Source organism: Hyaena hyaena, unplaced genomic scaffold (genome assembly GCF_003009895.1).
Source record: "Hyaena hyaena isolate Hyena2069 unplaced genomic scaffold, ASM300989v1 scaffold_66, whole genome shotgun sequence".
Taxonomy (NCBI): Eukaryota; Metazoa; Chordata; class Mammalia; order Carnivora; family Hyaenidae; genus Hyaena; species Hyaena hyaena.
Window position 1 is genome coordinate 3,986,933 of NW_024080696.1, and position 25,476 is coordinate 4,012,408.

The 25,476-nt window shown below is 39.0% G+C and overlaps 1 pseudogene; it reads left to right on the plus strand.

The window, feature by feature from the left end:
- Positions 1-6,332: 6,332 nt before the first annotated feature.
- Positions 6,333-15,189, plus strand: LOC120231872 (annotated as a pseudogene).
- The last annotated feature ends 10,287 nt before the right edge of the window (positions 15,190-25,476 follow it).

Consider the following 25,476-nt stretch of genomic DNA (forward strand, 5'->3'; position numbering starts at 1 on the left):
TAGAGCTGAGTAACATGTCATAGTATATATATGCATCATATATTCTTTATCCATCCATCTATTGATGAACACTTCGGTTGCTTCCATATCTTCTAAATAATGCTGCAATAAACCTGGGGGTGCATATATCTTTTCAAATTCATATTTCTGTTTTCTTTGGGCAAATATCCAGTAGTACAATCACTGGATTCTATTTTTAATTTTGTGAGAAACCTCCATACTATTTTCCACAACTGTTGAACTAATTTACATTCCTACCTTAAGTGCACAAGTGTTCCTTTTTCTCCACATCCTTACCAACACTTGTTACTTTTTGTGTGTTTGTATGTATTTTTTTTAATTTTAATCATTCTGTTAAGTGTATACTGGTATTTCATTGTGGTTTTAATTTGCACTTCCCTGATGATTAGTGATATTGAACATCTTTTCATATGTTTGGTGGCCATCTTTATGTCTTCTTTGGAAAAGTGTCTATTCAGCTTCTCTGCCCATTTTTAATTGGATTGTTTGTTTTTGGGTAGTTTGAGTTGTATAATTTCTTCATATATTCCCCCTTACGCGTTTGTTTTTGTAGTTGAACTTCTCTTTTTAGATTTTCTGTTAACTCAATTTGTACAGCCTGATGTAGGGAAAGGGGAGGGGAGGGGGAGCTGCTGTTTCCAGGGAAAGTGATGGAGGAATGTGCCCTGACTCTAGGTGAAGCAGAGATAGTCTTGACTCTTCTGGGGTACTGAGCACACCCAGAGGAACTGCCTTGTTACTCTGTTCCAAGCTGCACCTGCTCCTGGGTGGAGATGGATATACCTGGGGGTATATGTGTGTGCTCGCATGTGTGTGTGTGTGTGTGTGTCTATGGCTCAGTCTGTTTGTTGCCATTCTGGTACACTTGCTAGTTACCTCTGGTCTCTTTTCTAAGCCCCTATAGCAACTGAATTCTTCCACTGCTACTTCTTTGCATGTTCTGAGCAGTGATTTTCCAACTTCATCTTAAACCATGTGCTTTCCATTTTTCAAGCGTTCATTAGTTTCTTGTTAAGTAAAGGTTCCTTTCCATTTTTATTATGCCTATATAATTTTTATATATATTTTTAAGCAGTTGTAAGGATTTTGTGTGGGAGAAGTGTTTACTAATTCTACATTCTACCATTTTGAAACTAGAGCTTTCTTCTTTTTTTTTTTTCTTTTTAAGCAAATACTGAGCTGACTCTGTGTTAAACGCAACTAGGCATGGAGGTTAGAGTAGTCTCCTCATAGAGCTTTTTTCCTGCCACTTCAATGAAAAATTCACATGGGAAAGTAGAAAAATAAAAACTATTGAGTTTAAGGAACACTCAATAATCAGCTCAAAAGATCAGCTCAATTACATCAAGCCAAGTAAGGTGTCAAGAAAATAGATAAGACATCAGCTATAGGCAAGAAAAAGGTTCTCTGGTCCTCTAGTCTCTTTATAATCCTCTATGTATAGTGTAATCATATGTCCCAACTTGCCTGAATTGGTTCCAGTTTAAGCCTGGTTCTCCTGGTGTAATTACTAACAGCATCCCGTTCATTCTCAAAAGTGTCCTGGTTTGGACTATAAATTATATAACCACCTTATGAAGACACTATATGAAGAAAATCAACGAATGAACATCTCTTGTCGATGATAATATGTGGAGCAGTTGGGGGTAGGAGAGATGAGGAGTGGCAAGTTACCATTCACTCATTCAATCATTCATTCGTTCGTTCATTCATTATTCATTTCCTCATTCATTCAACAAAGGTTTACTAAGGCTCTACCATGGGCCAGGCAGTGTGCTAAGTGCTGGATATACAGTGATGAACAGCACAGACACACCCATAGACCTATCCCTGAAAAACAGTTACCAAAGTAACAAATCTATTTCTTAGATACAAACCAAAGATGGATTATATAATCTCTTGTATTTTTTTCTAGCTCAAGAACTTGGGAAGACATTGTCAATCTTCTGCCTCCTCAATCATACACTGACAGAGAAGTAATAAGTTAGCATATGAAAAGCACACCATCGTTTAAAAAGAAAGATGAAATGCTTATCTATGAAACAAGGACAAAGCAGGGGATTGTGCAGTTAGAAAAGGATTTGAAGTCACTGGATGGCAAGTTTGGATAATTAAACAAAGAAAACATACCACTGGAAAAATTATCTAGATTGATGATTAGCATGGTTTTGAATTCAAAAGATAATTTCATCACCTTTTTCTTCACTTTGGCACCCAGATAATGTATATAACAGATCGATCACTTGCAATTTGCTGCTCATTATGCTCAACCCCTCTTCATCAAATTCCCCACTCAGCATGCACATTGCCACAGAATCAGAAGCAAAATGCAAGTTTCAAAGCCAACAACTGTTATTCTTTTATTATTTTAAAAATGCAATTCCCTCAAAGAATTTGAATATCAAGTGTTCCTTTTGTTATTTTATTTAAACAAAAATTTGCAAGGAATTTTCCTCTCATTTCCTAGAGATCAGTATTCCTAGACTCTCACTGCAAACCCCAGGGGAACTTTGAAAATGTCAGGAGCTTCTTAAATGGCGTGAAACCCACTTACAGCTTATTTCTTATAAGCTTTGATGTGGAAATAGTAGAATGGGTATTTTTTAAAAATCCAGTGGCAATAGGAATGCATTGTTTGTGATATTATCCATAGGCAGTTAACCCCAGGTTAGAGATACCGCTAGAGCCTTCGGAGGTGGGGGGTTCTGTCCTGCATGATGATTTTCTCCTCTATGGACTATAACCCTCATCTTGGTCCCAGATTTTGCACAGATGTGATTACAGAAGGAGAAGGACTGGTAACTGTAGAAGAGTCAATGCAAATCTGTCTTTATCATTAGAAAAAGAACTCAAATTCAATGGTAGCCAAAAGGATTATCAAGGTAAATGTAAATGTCTTGATAATGTCTATATGTAGACAGTAAATAAAGCACATATACTGTTGTGCCTCTCTCTTTGCTTAGAAATATTCAGTGGTACGCTTAGCATAGACAGCAATGACCTAGATCCTTTCCTAGCCTCACACACACCTGTTTCTGGGCCTGTCCCACGCCCACAGCATACTGAACTATTGGGGTCTCAGACTCATCAGCTCTGTTAGGGTCTTCATGGCTTTGTACACTTCCTCATAAACCAGAAAACCCTTCCGCCACATCTCTACCTAGCAAATTCCTACTCATCCTCCATGGACCTGCTCAGTCAACCCTCTTCTATGAAGGCATTACTGAATTTCTGTGACAGTTATTCACTGGCTTGACTGCATCTATAACTCTATAATTAATACCATTACAGCATGTATTACATACTATTATAATTATTTATTTCTTCCAGAAGACAGTAGAAATCATATTATTTTTCATTATGTCAGTTCCTTACAGTGTTTGGCAAATGATATGCTCATTAAATTTTCACTGACTAAATTATTAAACATTTCTTTGCTAAATAATACAATTTATGAGCATGAATAAAACTTTTGTCTATAAACTAAGAGATTTCTTTTCCATTCATTTCTACCATGCTGGAATATATTTGTGTATGTGCAGCTTATTTGTGTAAGTTGCCAGACTATTTCTCGGTGTTAAATAAAAGACCAACCAAGATACTTTCATAATGCTTGCAGAGCCAGGACAAAGTGCTTTGGGAGAATGAGGGCGAGAAGGGCGTCAGAGTGGGCAGAGCAGAGTCCTTCCCCAGGGCCCACCCAAGTCAATATCAGGATGTTCTAGGAAGTGACAGCACTACTCCCCTGCCCAACACATGTTTGACTCACTTTTACAAAAGAACTTGAGTAGAAGCCAATTCAGTAATGATAACTCCGGAAAAAGCTGTCTCTTCCTCTTTTTTTTTTGAAAAAATTTTTTTGTTTATTTATGAGAGAGAGAGAAAGTGAGAGAGAGGGAGATAGAGGAGAAGAAGCAGACGGGCAGAGAGAGGAGACACAGAATCCTAAGCAGGCTCCAAGCTCTGAGCTGTCAGCATAGAACCTGATGCAGGGCTCGAACCCAGGAACTATGAGATCATGATGTGAGCCAAAGTTAGATGCTTAACTGACTGAGCCACCCAGGTGCCCCAGAGCTGTGTCCTCCTGAAGGAAGAGTGAGTGAGACTATGGGTGAGACTGGGTGAGACTATGCATCTCCAAAGTGGATTCCATGGCCTGCATGTTGAAGTCGCCCGTCACCCTCAAGACTACCCACACCCCTGGCCAGAGGCGCCAGCAGTCTTGTCAGCCTGTGTCCACCCAATAAAAACCCACTGGCTGGAGTCTGGTCTCTTGAACCTGTAAGAGTACTTTGCGCCGTACACTTGAATTTCCACCCATCCTGGCTAATTTCTAAGTCCTAGTTATTGAAATGATTTGGAAACACTCCTTCCTCTGAGTGTGACTTTGAATGCCTTCAAAATTAAGGAGATATTTACCAAACAAATTACTTCTTGGCAAGTATCAGAGTTGAGTGCCATAGTTCTCAAAGTTCAGATCCCTTTCGTCAAATGACAGTGTAAGCATAAGCCTCAAATATAAAATAAACAAAAATAGAACTGCTCTGGTTAAAGCAAGAGCAGGACCCCTACTTGCTCAGGCTACTAGCGCTACTAGAACCCTATGTGCTCAGCCTCTGCCTGAATGGGTCTGACGATTCCTAAGGCTCCTGAGAGAACACTGACAGACATGGGTGTAGTTAGATTCCATTAGGCTTGCCGCCAACCCGCTGCATTACTGGGGACTCAACCCATCCCAGCTCTCCCCTGCTTGGTATCAACACTCTCTCGCCCTGTCCACTGCATCATTCTCACCCAAATCACAAACATACTCCAGCACCTCTCATTTCCTAACATCCTTCCCTTGACTCAAGCTTACCACTCAGTTTCTCTGCTCCCCTTCTCAGAAAACTCTACATACCGCATTACCTTTCTCGCTTCCTGCTGAAATATATTTGACTCTGTCTACTCCTTTCTATCTCCTCTGCTACCACCAAGTCCAAGCTGACATCATCTCTTGTCTAGACAATTGCAATAGGCTCCAATCCAGTCTCCTGTTGCCACTCTTGCCTGCCTAGCATCCACTCTCCGCGGGGCAGCCAAATGTCTTAAAAGCATAAATTAGATCATGACACCTGACGATTAAAATGTTTCAGTGGCATCTCAGTGCATTTGGAGTACAATCCAAACACCATCTCATGGTGTATACAGCCTCGCAGGAACTGTTTTCTTCCCATTTCTCCAGGATCAGTACAGGTCACTGCCCACCCAGCTCTCAGGGCCTCTGCTTTTGCTGTTTCCTGAGTCTGGAGGGTTCTTAGCCCCTTCGGTACTTGCCTGATGCCTCTTCAATATTTCTTTTGTCTTACTTATATGCTATCTTCTCAGAGAGGCTGTCCTCAACCTATGATGCAAAGTTTTGTCCTTATTTCTCTTTTTCTCATTCTCTCTGTTTATCCCCTTGACAGTACATACCACAGCCAACAGTTATCTTGTTAACCTATTTTTATATGTATTTGTCTGTTCCTCCCACTGGAATTTAAGCTGCATGAGAGTTGGAACATGTCTTTCTTGTCTACCGACATGGTCTAGTGCCTGGCACAGGACCTCATACATAGATTAATTTCTTTTAATTACTCTTGCAAAAACAAAGTCCATTTGGGCTGACGAAAATGGTCCAAAAGTAGATTATGGTGATAGATGTAGAACTCTGCGAATATACTAAAAACCACCGAGGTGTACCCTTTAAGTGGGTGAAGTGCATGGTACGTGAATTACACTTCAACAAAGCTGCTTTAAAAAATTAAGTCATTTTATCTTTTTAAGCCTTAGTTTCCATATTTGCAAAATTGAATAATAATTACCGAGAAAGAAGAGCGGATGAGTGTAATTATCATAAGCTTCTGCCAATTTCACCCTAATCACCCCAGATATCCCTGCAAGGGGTAGGTGGGAGCTCAGTCCTGCAGGGCAGAGCCCACCTCAGCAAGGTCCCACAGAGATGCATTTGTCCACCACCTCCCAGCTGTCACTGTTTGAGGACTGCTCCCACAGACATTTGTTCCGTGATACTTTAACCTGTCCTACTTGGGCCAAGCACACTCCTGTGGGGCGTGGCAAATGCTTGCAGGAATAAGACAGCATAGAGCTGGAGTCAGACACCAACGGGGTCTTCTGTGCTCCAGATGATGTCATCTCACAGGCACACACCAGCCCAGAGGCAGCATTCAGGAGCAGCTTCCCAACTCCCATGGTACTTGGTGATCAGTGATGGGCAAACCGACCTGCGCTACGTTGTTCTGGACTCTGGCCCTCCTTGATTCTCTTCGTTAATGCCTCCTGAAAGCCAAAGTAAATTAGAATCCTCTGGACCTCCATTTCACAGAACTGAAGTCCTACTAGTCAGGAAGAGCTCCAGATTCCCTGATGGAAGTTACTTCTCTGCACAGAATGTGTGTAGAAATCTGAGAATTCTGGCTTATTCAATTATGAGACACATCCTGCTGTCTTCCCTGTCTTAATGTTTGCTACAACTCCAGTTCAGTTCTAAGTTTCCTCACCCTATAAAGCCCATACCTCCTTGGCAGTATTTTCTTTTTCTGAGAGAGAGAGGCAGAGGGAGAGGGAGAGAGAAAATAATAAGTAGGCTCTGCACCCAGTGCATAAACTGACACGGAGGTAGATCTCACAACCATGAGATTAGGACCTGAGCCAAAGTCAAGAGTCAGATGCTTCACTGATTGAACCACCTGGCATGCCCCTGGCACTTTTATTCTGCCCTAAACATGTGGTACCAAGCTACCACAATGTCTCCAGGACATTGTAAACAGTAACTCTTAAATAAGTAGCTTACTGTAGCACATAAACATGTATATAATTTTTAGAGACTCTCTCTTTGTACTTGATACTTAAAAATTTAGAGTTAAAGCTATGCTAGACACTGCAGTTAAAATGACTCAGTGATATAATATTGCCTTGAAGGCTCCCCTCATAAACTTAATGCTGTGAATGTTACCTTTCTATACACTCAGGATTTCACTTTAGCTTTGTTCTGTTCTGATATTTGTAAGTTATTTTAAAGACCGCATGTACCCGCTCTTTGCTGTGTTAAGTGTGTTGGACTGACTTTCGGTCAAATATAATAAAAATCTACCCTATTGCAGTTTATTGGTCTTGCCTTTCTTATCTATCTCATACTCCCTGCCTCCTCTACAGAAGTTGTCATTGTTGAGATCTATGCCCTGATAGCTCCATCCGTACTTGTTTGGAAAGTGCCTTTGAGTTTCAACAGGAACCCACATAGGGGCTGAAAGGGCCCACTCTGATGCCACTTCAGCTCACAACTCAGGGTGGAGTGAGCCAGGCCCATATGCCCCAGAAATGACAGTGGTTCTCAGCACTGGAGAATAAGATGCCTTCCACTTTTTAGTTCTACATGGTATTTGTCAGCTCTTTAGCCTTGTTTATCTTACCAATGCCAACCTCCAGGGTGGAAATTCTATCAGTTCACAACCACATGAAACTATCACATTAGTGTGTCCCAATTCTTCCTTCTGGACCTTTGTTCATGCCCAGCTCTGCCAGGAATGCCTTATTCTGCTTGTCTTGTCCTCAGTTTTCTCCAACTGTTTAACAAGGATTGACTGATTTTTGTTATAGATCAGGCATGTAGCTCGGCACTGAAGACACTGTTGTAAGTGAAATGGACATATAACACCACATAGCATAAGTGTAACTAGAGGAGGGAAACAATGGAAATGCAAGGTACAGCTAGGTAAATAAATGCATAATTACACATTGAGAAACTTATTAGAAAATATTTTGGGGGGGTCATTGGGAAGACATATCTGTGGAGGAGAAGTAGGAGAGAGTAGGGAGACAGCCCCAAAGAGGGCAACAGAATAGATTAGCTAAGCACACAGGATCTGTAGTCAGCTAGCATGGGTCCAAATTCTACCGCTACTACTCTCTATGTGTGTAGTCATAAATAATTATCAGACTTCAATCTTTAATTTGCTCTAATCCTTAACTTTCTTTTCTGTAAAATGACAATAATAACACCGTCTAACCCTAAAGATATTGAGAATATTGAAATATGTAAATCCTCTGGCACAAAGAAAGTGCTCAATAAATATTAGCCATTAATTATTACAACTAAGCTGAAACCTAATGGCCAAGTAGGGGTTAAACCATGCCAGGAGTTTGCAGGAAAAGCGTTACAGGAAGAGGGAACAATATGTGCAAAGGCAATATAGCTCAGTTTATTATAGGGTCTATGATAGGTGCTACTGGAATTGCATGAGTGAGAGGAAATTGGCTATGGAATGAGATAAGAAACCATCTAGTGGCTGTGGGCATTCTCCAGCAATGCTCAGTTGCATGGGTGTCAACAAGAGAAGGCAGATGCTGGATTCATTCAGGATTGTGTGGGGATTTCCCCCCCTTGAATGTGAAAAAGTAAGAAAGGGAAAGAATGTTGAGAGTATTTGTAACAGAATGGTTCTAATGAAAGACTATCAAATCTAAGTTACTTAGGAGAGAACAAAGAGGACAGAAACTATTGGACAGAGTGAATATAGAAGAGAGAATGAATTAGTGGCATCAATTAGGAAAATTATTTCAAAGACATGCTTGAGTAAGTGAGCTAGGAAAACAGGAGTATAATGCAGTAAAACAAAGTCTCTAGATTCATTGTGAGGTAGTTTATCCTCAGAGGGTGATAAACTCCAGGGTGTAACTCTGGGATCAAATAGCTGAGATCACACAGCTGTGACTCTGGTCAAGTTAATGAGTGGGTATGAAGTAAAAAACCAAAGGGGCCAAAGTATTGAATGAATTATCCACTGCAACAATGCCAGTGGCCAATGTGGTAGCTCTATGCAAGTTAGAAAATGGCATTCTTTCACAACGTGTTTTACCATCACCTGCCGGAATTTGTCAAAATAACCATTCAAATCAATGGTAGAGATGATGGTGGAATTGGTCCCTCAGACTTGCACAAGTTTTAGTGGGAGCCCTGTGTGATTTGTGTTGAATATAGCAAAAATAATAGGAGGTTGGAGTGAAGAGGAAGAAGACATTCTAGAAACCAAGCTCAGCAGTAATTAACAGAAAGTGACCAGCGACCTTGGTTGACAGCAAGAAGGAGGGGAGAGTGTGGCAAGTCCAATGGCGCGAATCTCTAAGGAACAGAGGTTTTATAAGGTGGAGGAGTGCTAAAGGCATAGATGCAAGTATGGGGTGCGCATACAGGACACCCACCTCCTCACACCAATGTTCTTGGGATTTGGGAAACAAGCCCGCTCTGCATGAAAGGGTTGTGGGAAAGAGTAGTGTTTCTTTGCTCCCTAAGATTTAGCTCAAATATCTTCTGTTTCATGAATCATTTCCTGATTTTCCCAGCTGGAAGTAATTCTCTTCTTCCCTGAAATCTCTAGAAACTAATTTGTGCTTCTTTTATCTCCAGTTTATTTTCTGTTTTAACTCTAAGTCATTTTGGTAGGTTCTTATCTACTCTAACAGAATGTTTGCTCCTTGAAACTGGAGCTCTGGCTAACGTATCTTTGTATCTATTTTAATACTGTCCCTTCATTTATTTAGTTGTGGTAGGAACTTAGTAAATATTGAGTGAATGAGTGAATGAATATTACTTTTTCTTTTTGTTCCCAAATCTTAGTGAAAAGAATTGGACACGTTTACAAACCTGCTTTATCCGTATTGCACCTACAGTCACTGTAAATGTGAACTTCAAGTTTTGCGATCTGGATACAAGGTGTCATGCAGATTGTATTTAATGTTATTGTCTGTCTTTGCCTCTCCTTAGTGTAATGGAGTTTTCCTTCTATTGTAATTTTTGAGTAGCACCAACAATTCTATGCTATTAATTATGGTAACTTCATTGGAATGAATAATCTTTTACAGCTTGCATTTTTAAACAATAAAATAAAAATCCCATGTTATTTTAAACAGTTATTATAAAAATAATCATATTGAATCATCATGTGAATTCTTTTCCTTTAAGTTTTTAAAATATTTTTATTGTCTTGAGTTAGAAATCTCATATGTAATTGTCTCTTAATTAAATCAATTACATATTTTAAATTTATAATAATATGCTTCAGCCCAGAATGACAATTGAAAATTATAAGATTCATCTCTGTTTTGAGGATAATAGAATATATAAATAATTATCTGAGAGGACAGGGACAGAGAAATTAGTTGCTCTAATGCTCTATATTGGTAATTAGTTCCTTTTTTATTATAAAGAGTATATTCTTATCCTGGAGTATTAAATAAAAGACTATTTAAACATTTCTCCTGGGGCACCTGGGTGGCTCAGCCAGTTAAGCATCTGACTTCAGCTCAGGTCATCATCTCACGGTTCATGGGTCCGAGCCCCGGGTCGGGCTCTGTGCTGACAGCTCAGAACCTGCAGCCTGTTTCAGATTCTGTGTCTCCTCTCTCTGCTCCTTCCCTGCTCATGCTCTATCTCTCTCTCTCAAAAATAAATAAACATTAAAAAAATTTTTTTTTAATTTAAACATTTCTTGGTTTCTTAAAAAAAAATAATCTTGTTCCTAAAATTAAAAAAAAAGTCTCTCCTGAGTCTTTTGAGCAAATGGTGTGGAACAACTGGACATCTACACGCAGAGTGAATCTAGACATAGTAGACATAGACATTACACCCTACACAACAATTAACTGAAAATGGATCAGACACTTAGAGGTAAAATGCAAACTATAACTCATGGAAGATAGCAGAACATTTTCATGACCTTAGGTAGGGAGATAACTTTAGATTAAACACCAGGGGCACCTGGGTGGCTCAGTCCTTTGAGCGCCTGACTCCTGTTTTCAGCTCAGGTCCTGATCTCATCATGGTCGTGGGATTGAGCTCAATGTCAGACTTGGGGTTCTCTGTCTCTCTTGTTCTCCTTCTGTTCCTCTTCCTTGCTTGTATTCTCTCTAAAAAAATAAAATAAAATAAAATAAAATAAAATATGAAAAATAAACACAAAAGTCACAATCCATATGTGAAATTAACTCATAAGCTGGACTTAATTAAAATTAAAAACCTCTCTGTGAAGAACAATGTCAAAAGAATAAGAAGACAAGCCACATTCTGGGGGAAAAAATATCTCCAAAAGACACATTTGATAATGGACTGTTATCCAAAATACACTAAGAATTTTTTTAAAGACCCTTAAGGGAACTTTTCCTGTCTTTTTTTTTTTTTTTAATGTTTATTTATTCTTGAGAGAGAGAGAGACACAGAGCATGAGCAGGGGAGGGACGAGAAAGAGAGGGAGACACAGAACCTGATGCAGGCTCTGGGCTCCGAGCTGTCAGCACAGAGCCCAACGTGGGGCTTGAACCCACAACCCACGATATCGTGACCTGAGCTGAAGTCAGATGCCTAATCAACCAAGCCACTCAGGGCCCCCTACACAAAGAATTTTTAAAACTCTACAATAAAAAAATAATTTGATTAAAAAGTTGGCAAAAGATCTTAACAAACATCTCACCAAAAAAGATATGTAGATAGCAAATAATATGAAAAGATGGTTAGCATCATATGTCATCATATGAGCTACAAACTTAAACAACCAAATACCACTACAGACCTATTAACAAGGCAAAAATTCCAAAGCACTGGCAGTACCAAATGTTGATGAGGATGAAGAGCATCGGGAACTCTCAATACTTGCTGATGGGAATGAAAAATGGCACAGCCTCTATGGAAGACAGTTTGGTGGTTTCTTAGAAAAATAAACATACTCTTACCATATGATCCAACAATTGCTTTCCTTAATACATTCTAGAATCAGTTGAAAGATTATGTCCTGAACAAAAACCTGCAAATGGATATTTATAGCAGTTTTGCTCAAAATTGCCAAAGCTTAGGGGCGCCTGGGTGGCTCAGTCAGCTGAGTGCCAGACTTCAAATGATTAGCTCATGATCTTACAGTTCATGAGTTCAAGCCCTGTGTCAGGCTCTGTGCTGACAGCTCAGAGCCTGAAGCTTACTTCACATTCTGTGTCTCCCTCTCTCTCTCTGCCTTTCCCCTGCTTGCACTCTGCCTTGTCTCTCTATCTCTCTCAAAAATAAATCAACATTAAAAAAATTGTTTTTAATTCCCAAAACTTAGAAGTAACCAAAATGTCTTTTCATAGGTTGAATGTATAAATTCATCTAGATGTGGCACATCTAGATAATGGGACATTATTCACTGTTAAAAAAAAAAAAGATGAATTATCAAGCCATGAACAGACACAGAGGAAACATAAGCATATTACTAAGTAAAAGAAGCCACTCTGAAAAGGCTACATATTTTACAAGTCTAACTATATGGCATTCTGGAAAAGCTAACACTATGGAAACAGTAAAAAATCAGTGCTAGCAGTTAGGGGAGAAAGAGCTGAATAGACAGAGCATAGAGGGTTTTTAGGACAGTCAAACTACAAGCATGCTTGTTTTATTGTGCTTCACTTTATTAAGTTTTACAGATGCTGTGTTTTTACAAGTTAAAGTTCATGGCAGCCCTGTATTGAGCAAGTCTATTGGCACCATTTTCCCAATGTATCTGCTCACTTTGTGTCTCTGTGTCACATTTTGATAATTCTCATAATATTTCAAACTTTTTCATTATTATTACATTTTTAATGGTTATTTTTGATCAGTGATCTTTTTTGTTTCTTTTTTCTTTTCCTCTTTTTTAAGAGAGAGAGAGGGTACGAGTTGGGGGGGGGTGGGAATTTTAAACAGGCTTCACACTCAGTGCATGGCTGGATCCTATGACTCTGGGATCATGACCTGAGCGGAAGTCAGGAGTTTGACACTCAACTGACTGAGTCACCCACGCACCCCTGATCAGATCTTTGCTGTTATTATTGTAATTGCTTTGGGGTGCCATGGACTGCTCCTATATATGACAGTGAATTTAATCAATAAATGTTGTATGTGTTCTGACTGCTTTACCCATCAGCTGGGCCTCATCTCTCACTCTCTCCTCAGGTCTCCCTATTCCCTGAGGCATAACAATATTGAAATTAGGCCAATTAATAACCCTACAGTAGGTTCTAAGTGTTCAAGTGGAAGAAAGAGTGCCATGTTTCTCACCTGAAATGAAAAGCTAGAAATGATTAAGCTTAGTGAGGCATGTGGAAAGCCAAGACAGACCAAGGCATTGCATCAAACAGTTAGCCAAGTTATGAATGCTAAGAGAACTTCTTGAAGGAAATTAAAAGTGCTACTATAATGAATACATGACTGATAAGAAAGTGAAACAGTCCTATTGCTAATATGGGTAAGTTCTGGTGGTCCGAATAGAAGATCAAACCAGTCATAACATTCCCTTGACCCAAATCCTAATCCAGAGCAAGCCCCTAACTCTTTTCAGTTCTGTGAAGGTTGAGAGAGCCAAAGAAGCTATAGAAGAAAAGTTTGAAGCTAGTAAAGGTTCATGAGGCTTAAGGTGAAGCAGCAAATGCTGACGTAGAAGCTGCAGCGAGTTATCCATAAGATCTAGCTCAGACTAAACAAGAGGTTGTCCATGCAGATGAAACAGCCTTATTTTGGAAGGATATGCCCTCTAGGACTTTCATAGATAAAGAAGAGAAGTCAATGCCTGGCTTCAAACTTCGAAGGACAGGCTGACTCTTATTAGGTGCTAATGCAGCTGGTGACTTAAAGTTGAGGTCAATACTCATTTACTATTCAGAAAATTCTAGAGCCCTCGAGGATTAAATTTATTAAATATACTCTGCCTATAGTCTATAATTGGAACAACAAAGCCTGGATGACAACACATCTGTTTACAACATGGTTTACTGAATGCTTTAATCCACCATTAAGGATGCTCAGAAGAAGAGATTTCCTTCCAAATATTACTCGTCATTAACAGTACACCTCGTCATCCAGGGGCGCCTGGGTGGCTAAGTCAGTTAAGTGTTGACTCTTGATTTTGGTTCAGGTCATGACCTCACATTTGTGAGATTGATCCCTGCATCAGGCTCAGCTGGGTGTGGAGCCTGCTTAAGATTCTTTCTCTCTCCCTCTGCCCTTCCCCTGCTCTCTCTCTCTTTCTCTCTCTCTCTCTCAATCTCTCTCAAAAAAATGCACTTGTCACTCTAAAGCTCTGTTAGAGATGTACAATGAAATTCATGTTATTTTCATGCCTGCTAACACAATATCCATCCTGTAGCCTATTGATCAAAGAATAATTTTGAATTTCAAGTATTATTATTTAAAAAATACATTTTGTAAGGCTATAGCTTCCATACATAGTGATTCCTCTGATGGATATGGGTAAAGTAAGTCTCTTCTGGAGAGGATCCACCATTCTACATGCCATTAAGAACATTCATGACTTATGGGAAGAGGTTCAAATATCAACCTTAACAGAGTTTGGAAGAAATTTATTCCAGCCATCATGGATGACTTTGACAGATTCAAGGCTCCAGCAGAGGAAATAACTGAAGACGTGGTGGAAATAGTAAGAGAACTAGAATTAGAAGCAGAGCCTGAAGATGTGATTGACTTGCTACCACCTCGTGATCAAACTTGTAGGGATGAGGCATTGCTTCCTATGAATGAGCAAAGAGAGTGGTTTCTTGAAATGGAATCTACTCTGGGTGAAGATGCTGTGAATACTGTCAAAATGATAACATAGACTTAGAATATGACATAAACTTAGTTGATGAAGCAGTGGCAAGGTTTCAGAGAATTGATTCCAATTTTTACTTTTTAAAATTTTATTATTATTTTTTAATGTTTATTTATTTTTGTGTGTGAGAGAGAAACAGAGTGTGAGCAGGAGAAGGGCAGAGAGAGAGAGGGAGACAGAATCTGAAGCAGGCTCCAGGCTCTGAGTTGTCAGCACAGAACCTGACACGGGGCTCGAACTCACCAAGGGTGAGATCGTGACCTGAGCCGAAGTCAGATGCTTACCCAACTGAGTCACCTGGGCGCCCCAATTTTTAAAGAAGTTCTACTGCAGGTAACATGCAATCAAATATCATCCCATGCTACAAAGAAATTGTTTATGTAAGGAAGAGTTACAATGCAGCAAACTTCATTATTGTTTTATCGTAAGAAATTGCCTTGGCACCCAATACCTTCAGCAACTACCACCCTGATCAGTCAGCAGTGACCAACATCAGGGCAACACTCCACCAGCAAAAAGATGATGACTCGCTAAAAGCTCAGATGATGGTTAGTATTTTTTAGCAATGAAGTCTTTTTTTAAGTTTATTTGTTTATTTATTCTGAGATAGATAGCTCAAGCACAAGTTGGGTAAGGGGAGAGACAGAGGCTGAGAGAGAGAATCCCAAGCAGGCTCTGCACTGTCAGTCAGGAACCCAATGCAGGGCCCAAGTCCACAAATCATGAGATTACAACCTGAGCCAAAACCACAAGTTGGAAGCTTAACCAATCAAGGCACCCAGGCACCCCAGCATTTTTTAATTAAAACATTTACACTGGGGTTGTTGGGGTTTTTTTTGAGATGTAATGCTATTGCATACTGAATAGGCTACAGTACAGTATAGACATAATTTTATATGCACTCGGAAACCAAAATATTCACTTGACTCATTTAATTCCAATATTCGCTTATGGTGGTGGTTAATTCCAATATTTGCTTATTGTGGTGGTTTGGAACAGAATCTGGAGTATCTTTGAGGTATGCCTGTACTCTATATAATCCTATAATAGTAGATACATGTCATTATACATTTGTCAAAACTCCTAGAATGTACAATGCCAAGAGTTAACTCTAATGTAAACTACAAACTTTGGGTAATACTGATGTAGCTTCATCACTTGTGATAAGCATACCGCTGTGGATATTGATAGAGGGGGAGGATGTGCACACATACAGGCAGGGAGTATATGGGAAACCCCTGGGTCTTCTGCTCAGTTTTGTTGTGAACGTAAAACTTCTCTGAAAAATAATGTGTGTTAACAAACAGAGAGGCCCTAGTCTTCAAGACAAAGATTATTTCTCTAGGAAGGTATTCCTGGCACTTCTTGAGGCTGACCTTCATTTATCTCTCTTACCTTATCTTCCACCACATCCCTCCATAACACCGTTAGCCCACCTACACATCTATAAAATATTTACTTAGATTCTTTACATGCCAGATATTGCTAGGTGCTAAAGCGACATGGTAAAACGGCAGACACTATTATAATATTTATAACAGCGCATTGTAATCATCGATTTCTTTTTCATTTTAAGACTTTGAATTCTTTGAGGACAGAGGTTTTATCTTGTTTACCAAAAGATAGGTATGCAAAGAAAGCCTGTGGTTAGATATATGAATAAATAAATACATAAAGTTTCCCTTTCTGACATCTTAAAATTTTGAGTTCAGTTTGCATACTTACAATTCCTTCTGAAAATTTTCTTCTGAAGGCTTTTAAGTAAATGGACATTTATTAAGTATATGTACATTATTAAAGTATTGCCCTTACTCTTCAGAACCTCCTGAGAAACTACCTAGGGGTAATTCATGTCTCAGCAGTACCGCTTGCTATTTGCAACAGAGTTTACCCCCCTTCGGAAAAGTGCCAAGGTGGGCACCTTCCCTAACTGCTCAGGTTGACAATGACTGACAGAAGTCTTGGCAGAGGAAGAAGAGTTTCAGAAATAGTTTAGTTTTGACTTTACTAATTCAAACAAGTCAGATTTCTGAGTCCTCTCTACTAGAGATTTTCTTACTTGGTCATGGTTTTCTTTCTACTTCAATCCACATAGGTTCAAAAAAAGATACTAGAACAATTTTTAAGAAACTCTTTAAAATACTTGCTAAACTTTTAATTATGTAAAATTTCAAACATATACAAGAGTAAAGAAAGTAAAATAATGAACCTTCATGGACTAACACCTGTTTCAGCTATCACCAACTCACGGTCAAACATGTTCCATCTATATCCACACTCATATCTCCGGTCTCTGCTGGCCACCTGGATTGTTTTGAAGCAAAGCTGACCTGTAAATACATAATTCTAAAAGATAAGATGTCTTTTTACAAAATGTAATGTATAACACCATATCATACCTAAACAAATTAATATTAGTTCCTACTGTCACCAAATAACCTGTTAATGTTCAAATTTTTCTTTTACCCCCCAATTTTTAAAATTTTCATGCTTTCATTTGAGTCAGTATCAAATAAAGCTCATACGCTGTAATTGGTTGATGTCTCCGTTTTTATTTATTTTATAGGTGCCCCCTCCTTTTTTCCTCGCGACTTATTTATTAAAAAGAACTCTGGCTTATCTGTTTGTCCTATAGAGCTTCTAGACTTGCTAATTGTATTCCATATCCCTCTATTCTATGTATGTTCTATAATTTGGTAGCTATATGTAGACGGTGATTGGATTCAGGTTCAGTTTTTGGCAGGAATACTTCATGGTTGGTGGTGTGAACTTCCATCAGGAGGCACACAATATCTTGTTGTCTCTTGTGTGATATTAGCAGCTCATGAAAATCATTGACCAGATCTATTATTTCATTAAGAATTGTAAAATGATGATATTCTATTATTCCTTCTACAATTATTGGTTACAATTTTGTAAAAAGAAACTTAACCTTCTTCAAACAATTCATTATCCTGTGGTACAATTTATAGAGAAAAATTAGCATAAATGCTTGACTCCTTCCCTTTATTTATTAGTTTTCAAAAATTATAAATTGATTCCCTGGTTCTTCTCCAAATTGATCAATGACTTTTTCCCCTAGTGTCATTATGAACTTGAGAATTTAAATATATTTAATGTATTTCTTTATTACTACCTCATATATTCGATTCTCCAGTGATCCCATATTTGCATGGGTGGGGGGAGGCCTCTTCAAGTTGGCTCTTGGCTTTGCAGACATGACTGCAATAGACTTTAACAGCTTCCCAGCTCTCACATAGGATATGCCAGGCTCTTCTCGCCCTGGACCTGACATCAGCCATATCTTCACTAAGTCTCGATTCACTCTTGTTGGGAAATTATTATTTACAGAATACAATCTGGGTACTAGAGGTGTATATCGCTATTGGATTGTCACTGTTTTTGAGGCCTTTCAGTAGAGTTAGTGTACAAAATAGATTTATTTTTAAGAATCTAAAGAAATATGGTAACTGCTTTTCATCTATTTTGCTCAAGCTACCTGATTTTGGGAATGGATTATTGTAACCTATACTTTTGGAGTGCCATTATTAAAGACTTTCAAACTTCAGACTACAGTAGTAGGAGACACTGTTATCAGAAAAGATTTCACTTGAAAAATTGTTCTTTTGATATGAGGCCCCTCCTTAAATAAACTGTTTAGTTGAAAGGCTATTCAAAATCTTACCAATGAATTTATGAAGAGTAAAATTGCTCATAATATAAAATTATTTTAAAATCATCTTGAAGACAAAAACAAATATACAATTATATTTTACAAAAATATAAAAAAGAGAAAGAGAGTACACATGCAACAAAATTATTTTGGAAAAACATGATGCCACTGAAAACACATGTACTTAATTCGATATCCTTTGAAAAAATACAAAATTCAGGAAGTATATTAAGTTTCTCCCATAAATTCTTACCATGTGAAAGAGATATGTACATAAAATTCTTGTATCAATATTCATCGTTAAAAGTTTAAAAACTTAATTCCCAGAGAGGGGGAAACGGCCTCTTTTTCTACATTATATACTATATCCTTAGCCTAACTAGTTTTGTTTCCAGAATAATAGGCTGGTTAATTTCCAGTCTTATCAAATTTCCTGGTTATATCAGATTTGCATTAAGTAAAATATTTTTTAGACATCCCCGTTCATTTCTTTTATATTCTGTTACATCATGGTACATTAAGATTTCTGGGTTCATAATTTTTCAGCGTTTTCATCCATTTTCAAATGGATGAGAGCAGAGAAGAGCAGAAATAGCTTTACCCCAGAGTCAATTTCCCATACATTCTAATTCAGGAGTGTGGAGGAGAGACAAATTATGAAGTCTCTATTTTTGTCACAGCCTTGCTCCCCACCATTACCTTCTCATCTCTGAAAGCTTTTCATCCTATCATTAAAAGGACTGCCAGCAATGTGTGCCTATATTTTGGCATTTAACTCATAACTATTGAGAACACGTACGCATTTCCCCTCCAGCTAGATGATGAATAAATCCTTAACTGATCTAAAAGGAGCCCAGTCACCAAGTTCAGTGCCCGCCATTTCCATTTCTCTGTGGCCTCTGATGCTACTTGCCTGCTGAGAAGGTAGTATGGATTTAACCTTGCACAAAGAGCACGTGTAGATGCCTGGACTGCAAGCTGCCTGGCAAACTCAACCTGACATGGACAGCAAATGCCACACTAAGAATGACATCTTGCTCATATGTGGTGCCCAGGATGTGGACAGAGTGGGGAGGGTCTCTCTCTCTGTGTCTCTGTCTCTCTGTGTCTCTGTCTTTCAGTCACTCTCTCACGCTCTCTCTCTTTCTCTCTCTCTCTCTCTCTCTCTATGTATATATATATGAATTTTAGAAGCAAAAATTAAAGAAATGTGGATGGTGAACTTTGATAGAAAAAGCTGGCTTTGGTTGGCACCACAGCTGGTCTAGGGGCCTGAGAATGGAAAGAGAGGATGAAGGGGTGCAAGAATCAGTTGAAAGTCTAATTTTTAAGCTATGGACTCCAATTTCTTCTCAGAAGACATGCCTTCGTTTCAGCCTATCATATCCGTAACTCTAACACAGACTCATTTCAGATGCGCAATTAAATTTCACTGCAGCGGGAAGGAATTTTGGAATAAACAACATAGTTGGGGGGGGCAGAAATCACAAATATTATCTTGGGTTAATTGAATCTCTTAGCAGAAATCTAAAGCAACAAATACTTTCAGGTGGTCCCTATTGACATTTCACTTTCAGATAATAAGAACTCCCTACATAAGTTTCAATTGTTTCACTTCTAGGTCAGTGGTTGGTTGTTGTCCTTGTAATTTTAATTTTGTTTTGTTTTGTTTTGTTTTGTTTTGTGGGGGAGAGGAGAGGAGGGTAGAGGGGAGTCACCGCTCCCTTTGAGAATCTGATGCCTGCTAAGGATCTTATCTCTCCAGAAAAAAAATGCAGAGACACACACATTTTTACACACAGTTCAGAAGGGCATGGACTGCTACAGTTTCATTCCATTTTTACTTCCCAGTCCAATTTATTGCCTGTAGCCCTTTTCTGCTTCAAAGAGAATAAAATCCTTCTCATATTGAGCCTAGTCCCAGACTGATCCAGTTTGGTCTCCCCCCGTCCACCCCTCAAATCATAGTCTTTTCATCCCCACCCTTACCCACATGGCCAGAGGCCATGGACCTCTGCCCCAGTTTTACCTGTCTCCTCAGCCTGACCTTCTGGAACGGATTCCCTTCCTCTTCCTAAATTGCTTCTTTCAGAATCCTCAATCGTCATGGTGGTCCAGCCAGACTCCGCCTGACCAGCTCCACTCTGCAGGAAGCCCCCTGGCACTTAGAGGTTCAGTTCACACTCCCACCCCCGCCCCCATCTTTATAATCGCTCCTGTGGGAAGCCACAGTAATGACACCGTAATGACAATTCCACAGTCTTTCCTCACAAATTTTAAAGCACTCAAGACTGCCCCATTTACATTTTAACACAAGAATCATTAGTCCCTTGACAGAGAGAGCTCAGCTCTTCAATTCACAGCACTTTTTCCCCCATTTTTACCAGTAGGGAACATTTTATCACAAGCCTAGATAAAGAAGATGAAGTACAACTTAATGGCTCCCTTCATGCATATGTTTCATTAGAGATTACTTTATTTTCAGAGCTACCAAAACCTCACACTATTTTCATAAGTTAAAAATAAGCCAAATCAGCATATTTCTTATCCTACAAGTTTATGTTTTCCCACAAAAGTGACAGCATGTGAGAACTAAGATTCTGTATATTAAACATGGAAACCTCTTGCAGTTTTTTTTGAGTAATACTATAACAATGATTACATTACATTGTATAAACATGACTTCATACCTGACATGCATAGAGTATTAATTATAAATTTAATTATAAATATAATAAAAGTCTTGTTTTTTTCAAGGATGAAATAATTTGAACAGTTCTAATTAATTACTAGTCTGAATTTCAGGCTTTATGTAGTTCATTACCAAGTACATTTTTGTGATTATTTGCTTTCTTTGTGCTTTTTTAATTTGTATGTCTCTTAAAGAATTGTTAAGAATGTCTACTAAAATGCATGCCAATTTATGATATACTTTTTATGTAGAATTATTTGAAGAACTCCCAATGTTTTTCTTCATTTGAATAGCGTTTTTTTTTTAAAAAAAGATCTTCTTGATGAGACATTCAGTAACTTTACTTATTCAAATTTCTGGGAAACTTAATGTTAGCTGCAGTACTTCTCTTAAACCGTGATAAATCTTGGTGGTGAAAAGAGAAGAAAGAGTGGAGACAGGGTAGTTAGTTATGCCAACTTGCTGACGTACCTTCAAGAATATGATTCTTTTGGGGCGCCTGGGTGGCTCCGTCGGTTAAGCGTCCGACTTCGGCTCAGGTCATGATCATACGGTTCGTGGGTTCGAGCCCCCTGTCAGGCTATGTGCTGACAGCTAGCTCAGAGCCTAGAGCCTGTTTCAGATTCTGTGTCTCCCTGTCTCTCTCTGACCCTCCCCTGTTCACTCTGTCTCTCTCTCAGAAATAGAAAAAAAAAAAGAATATGATTATTTTTTTTAATTTTAAACTTAAAAAAATTTTTAATATTTATTTATTTTTGAGAGAGCGAAGCAGAGCATGAGCAGGAGAGGGGCAATGAGAGAGGGAGACACAGAATCCAAAGCAGCCTCCAGGCTCCAAACTGTCAGCAGAAAGCCCATCGCAGGGCTCCAACTCAGAAACCATAAGATCATGACCTGAACTGAAGTCAAAGTTGTATGCTTAACTGACTGAGCCACCCAGGCACCCCAAGAATATGATTCTTATTGACAAGGATAAGATTAAAATGAAATTTACCACTTCCTTTAGAGTCCCTGTAAACATAACATCACATTTTGAGGACGAGATGATTTGGGGGTCAAATGCAGCACACCAAATCGGACCTCTTGCCATCTCCTACCTGAGAAGATGAGGCATCTCTCAGCACCTGCACCCCCCGATGCAGTCTTGAACACACAGTGGTCAACAGACAACTCTGGTGTTAGGCTTACCGGCTTCCTTCTGGTGTTGCTCATTCACAGGCATGGGATTATATGTATTTTACTCGTTTTTGTGTCCCCAGTGCCACCTACACCTCCACAGTCAAGTGTAGAGACCGACAACCCACCAAGCTGGTATTGAGGTTACTTCAAAGTGAATACATCTGAGCTGCAGAAGACATAGAAGGAATTCTTACCAGAACTTCCCTTATCTGACTAGAACGGAGCTTTAGGAGAGCCAGCTGCCACAAATCTGCCCCTTGCCCCAGGTCTCCAGTCACAGAGGCACTCACCTTGGGCAAAAAAAAAATAATGTTTGAGCAAACAAGTCTCATCAGAACTTTCCACCCTTTAAAACCCTTAAAAGTCACCCGGCCCCTTCAGTCTTTATTAACCAGGTATAAAACTTTTCCCCAGCAGTTCCTTGGGCTGGAACTCCTGCGTGTGTAATTTTTTCCCCCCATTAATCTTTCTATTTCAGTTAATTTGCAGGCCCTTGTCCAGTCTAAACTAAGTTGGTAGAAAAGTTTTTCCTCCAAGCACATGGCAGTATATTACCAATTGATTTTAACATGACTATAAACTCCCTGAAAGCAGAGATTGAGTCTGTCCTGTAGTCATTCAATTCCCCAGAAAGTTCTCTAAGGTGATTTATCCTTGACTGTTTTTTTCACTTTATTCATACCTGAACAACAAAGTTACTGGAATTAGAGTTCATGTACAACAATCTTTCTTCCCCCCGGAGCTAACTGGATATTTCTTAATTGAACTAGTTAACTTGATCTTTGCTGGATATACCAATTATTCTTCTTATCCACATTCCTATCCTTGCCTCCAGATCCATCCCATGTTTTCCACCCTGCAGTAACCACTAGGAGACTGACCTTCTTTTCCACCTATGTTGGCACTCTGATCGGCTCCTGGTTGAGTTTGGCCAAGGGAGGTACCAGGAACCAGATCAAAGGTTAGGAGGGGAGAGAGATGTCCCCATTCCCCCTGGTCAGTGGGGCCTCTCTGGTAGTAGTGTGTCTTCACAGTTTTTGAACCCCCTCCTTCAAGGTTCCAGCTTACTGGATTCTGCTAACTCCACTGTCTTCTCTTGCTCCTTCAGCCCAAGGGATATGGACAGTTTCCCACTGCTGCTAATCTCTGGGTGCCTAACCTTCCTTTTTTGTCCCTTAAACACTCTCTGTAAGTGATGCCTTTATTAAAGGCTCTTCATTGAACCATCAGAAGTAGTTCTTGGTTGGGGTGCCTGGGTGGCTCAGTTGGTTAAGCGTCCGACTTTGGCTCAGGTCATGATCTTGCGGTTTGTGGGTTCGAGCCCCGCATTGGGTTCTGTGCTGGCAGCTCAGAGCCTGGAGCCTGTTTCAGATTCTGTGTCTCCCTCTCTCTCTGCCCCTCCCCCCACTCATGCTCTGTCTCTCTCTGTCTCAAAAATAAATAAACTATACTTTTTTTTTTTTAAAAAAAGGAGTAGTTCCTGTTTCCTGCGGGGATAATAACAACACAGTAAATAATTTGATGGGTTGTTTATTGGGGTGTTTTTTTGGCGGGGGGTGGGGTGGAGTGGGGATGAGAGTGGAAGGGCTAAAAATCCCTAAGATTTTTACATACCCTTAAGAACTGAAAATGGCCAAATATTATTGAGTACTGATGTTTTGTTATGGCATTTGCCTGGGAATATTATTCATGCTTTACTGTTTAGATTTTTAGATTGAGTTTCTTTGGATCAGCCAATTATTCTCCCATTAACTGATCTTTGTTTCTTGGCCATCTATTCCATTTTTTGCTTTGGGAATTCTGTATTCCTTAGTTGGATCTCAGTGATCTTTTCCCCATTTTTGAATTATCTCCCTCATCACTTTAATCTTCTACCCATTTCTTCTGTGTTCTGAGAGTCTTGCAAATTTGTTCTCCTCACTAATTGATTTTTTACAATATTCTCCTTCTATTGGCTGTTTCCATCTCTTTTAAATTTGGCAGTCATGTTTTTCAAATTCAAGCAATCCTTTATTATTTCAGATTTTCATAATTGTTTATTCAAGTTATATAAATGCAAGTCTCTCTTGAATCTTAATGAGAAGAAAAATCAGATATTTTTCAAAGCAGTTTATTGAAAATTGCTGTTCTCTGAGCTCGATTAACCCCTACTTTTCTTTGGTTTAAAGTACATGAGCAGGCAATATAATATTTCTCTCTATACCTGTCCTTCAGAGGACACTAGATGCTTCCCAAGTTTTGCTTACACTTAAGTAAAACTTGAGGCAGGGTCTATCAGAGATTGGGGTGCACTTCTGTCCAAACTCTTAATTCAGAGGGACATCCCAGTCAGGGTTAAAGAAATAAAGGAGAAAAGGCTTCAGAAGTTACCAACATAATTCTGCAGGGAGTGAGTCAAAAATGACCTGGAGCCCAAGTAGCTGCCGGAAACCACGGTTTATTCTTCTTTGTATATCTAACACAATATCTGGTATAAAAAGAGAGAGAGAGAGAGAGATTTGTTGGATGGACGAACGAATGAATGAGTTCAAAGTTCAAGAGTTTTTAAAATAATCACTGAAAGAAATTTCCATATTAAAAAATAATCAAACTTTTAAATATTCATTATTTTAACACACTGTCAACTCAATAAACTGTGGGTTTAAAGGAGAAATTAACTTAATGGTTTTAAGTCCCAAAGTGTCACTTTTATTTAAATGCCATCATTTTCTAAGCCCTGAATCAATAGCCTTTCTCTCTGGACTTCCAGAGAACAAATATGTAGATGAATCATCCGACTTGCAAATAGGCTGTGCAAGGCGCCCAGGTGTCAAGAGAAGAGCTCACCCCTTTGTGCGAGTAAGAACAAAGTTCCATTTCCATATTCCAGCCATGTCACTTGGGTGTGTAATTTAAACAACATATTGGATTTGTTGTCTGAAAATCTGCTTTATTTATCTCAGAAGGGGACAAAAGTGTATTTTAACTGTGAAGTGCTAAGCAAATCTTAGCTGTGGTTATTATGATTTCCTGTACTGTATTGATTGCAAAGAAATATTCTCTGAGTAAAGAATATGAAAAACTTCAAGAGTGGGAGAAAAAAACCCAAATGATCCCTGACTGCCAAGAAAGTAGAACAAAAGGAGGTGAGTTTCCACAAGAAATGGAAATTGAGAAAGTAATAAAGTCTTGGTCTTTTGGAATGACTGAACACTGGCACGATCTACCTGAGAAGATCAGAACAGCTCTCCCTTCCACAAAGACATCAGGAAGAGAATAAATAGGCC